At 65.3% G+C, this 2,075-nt stretch overlaps 1 long non-coding RNA gene across 2 annotated transcripts; it reads right to left on the minus strand.

Moving 5' to 3' along the window:
* Positions 1-642: 642 nt before the first annotated feature.
* Positions 643-1,764, minus strand: LOC129511967 (uncharacterized). Of its 2 annotated transcripts, none has more exons than XR_008664950.1 (4): positions 1,570-1,764; positions 1,261-1,452; positions 951-1,192; positions 643-803 (listed from the first exon to the last, which is right to left on the minus strand). It is a non-coding gene; the product is annotated as an uncharacterized LOC129511967 (long non-coding RNA). The 2 variants fall into 2 exon arrangements; XR_008664951.1 differs by having other exon boundaries at positions 643-806.
* Positions 1,765-2,075: the final 311 nt, after the last annotated feature.

A 2,075-nucleotide genomic window follows, 5' to 3' on the forward strand; every position in this document is an offset into this window, starting at 1 on the left:
CTTCATCCCCGGCCTCACACCCAGGAGAGGCGGCTGCCTGGCACGTCCAAGGAACCGGGAGATCAGAGCTCTTTCCAAGAAGGGAGCAGGGCCCCCAGGGCCTGACCTCACAGGTGGGACCCAGAGTTCAGAGGGCTCAGCAGGCCTGAAAAAGGACGCCTTCGTCCCCTCCCCGAGCTGGAGAAGCACATTCATCCCCAGGATGCTGCTGGTTTGACAGGGCCAAGCCGGCTCCTCCACCAGACCCTCCCCCTGGGCCCCAAGGCCAGTCCTCCTGGCCCCAGAGACAGTCCCCAGTCCTGGCTCCTTTCTTACAAGAAAATCTTATTTCCTGAAAGGCTGATTCATGTGGTTGGTAAGGGCATCGCCGACAGGGAAGGCCCATCAGGCGGCCTTCTGGGCCGGGGCAGCAGGACGCGGGTCCTTGCACAGGGGCCGCCTCCCTCACAGGCCCAGCTGGGGACAAAAGCCCCCCACTCGCCCCCAGGATCACCACCAGCGTGTGGGCCTCATCGGCTTGTTGTGCTCCTCCCAAAATATTTGGACTCCCTTCGGTCAGTTTTTGGGAGAAACAAGGATGCACCGTGATCGGAGCGCCCGGCACAGAGGCCAGCGCCGCAGCGGGAAGGACAGGAGCCCACTCCTCCCTCTCTCACGCCCACTTCTGCCACTGTCCGGGTCTCCAGGATTTCAGCCCATACACCGAGGGCTGAGGGGGCACCACGTCCCTCATTCTGCCCGAGGGCGGCCAGCCTGGCGGGGACCCAGCGGCCTGGCTTCTCACCTTCTCCCAGAAGCCGATTCTGCTGGAAGATCCTCAGCGTTGGGACGGGAGGGGGTCCCCGGGCACCTGCGGGGTCCCCGGTGCACCAGCCCCCACCCCGTCCTCCCTGCTTCCCGCTCCCCCACACGCCGCCCTCTGTGCGGAGGCTGTGGGCGCCCACGCAAACCTGAGCATCCCCAGGGGTGCGGTCAGCAGGGCCTGTGGTCAGCATCCAGGTCGCTCTCAGGAACACAGGCGCACACGGCGGGGAGCCGCACCTGGGCCCGCACACGGGCAGGACGTCGCTGCCCGAGGCGCAGGGGCAGGTAATTCGGGGGCGCACTGGTCAGTAAGCGTTGGGACCTCGTGCCGCCAGGAGAGCTCTTGGACTTAGCGGTGGGGAGACCGTCCGGAGGGCTGGAAGGTGCTCTAAGGGCAGAGTGTACCCGGGCGCGACTCTGGGGAATGGGCTCAGTGGGGAGGGAGGGGGGACATACCCCGAGAGGCACAGGACCTGTAGCTCCAGGAAGCTGGGGGGCCTCCGGGCCTCATCCACAGGCCATGGGGTCAGCAGGAAATCAGCACCTGGTCCTTCCCAGCAGCAATGGGGAACGTCACAGGACCCGTCACCACAGAGACGGGCTCATTTGCTCTGTAAGAGAGCACTCGGGCTGCCACGCAGAGACCACCTGTGGGAGAGCAAGAGGGGCTGGGGCCTGGGGGGACCAGGAAGGGGAGGGGAGTCCACGGGGGTACCAGCGCCCACCTGGAGGGGAGAGGCGTCCATGAGGAGGATCAGTGCCCACCTGGAGGGGAGGCAAGTCCATGGAGGGTGAGGGGCATCCCTCCCTAGCTTGTTGCCCACCGGCCAGCTCCCTCTGGTCCTGGCTGGCCCTTCCTGGAGAGGCCTCCTCTCCTGCTGCTTAGTTAAGACGCTCCCAATGGAAGGACCACAGGCAGTCAGAGTCCTCAACACTTGGTCCTCAGCACCTGGTCCTCAGTAGAGGGTCCTCAGCACCTGGTCCTCAGCAGACGGTCCTCAGCACCTGGTCCTCAGCACAGGGTCCTCAGCTCCTCAGCACAGGGTCCTCAGCAGACGGTCCTCAGCACCTGGTCCTTAGCACAGGGTCCTCAGCTCCTCAGCACAGGGTCCTCAGCAGAGGGTCCTCAGCACCTGCTTCTCAGCACCTGGTCCTCAGCAGAGGGTCCTCAGCACCTGGTCCTCAGCAGAGGGTCCTCAGCAGAGGGTCCTCAGCACCTGGTCCTCAGCACAGGGTCCTCAGCGCAGGGTCCTCAGCACCTGGTCCTCAGC

This window comes from Nyctereutes procyonoides, unplaced genomic scaffold (genome assembly GCF_905146905.1).
Source record: "Nyctereutes procyonoides isolate TBG_1078 unplaced genomic scaffold, NYPRO_anot_genome, whole genome shotgun sequence".
In the NCBI taxonomy this organism is placed as follows: Eukaryota; Metazoa; Chordata; class Mammalia; order Carnivora; family Canidae; genus Nyctereutes; species Nyctereutes procyonoides.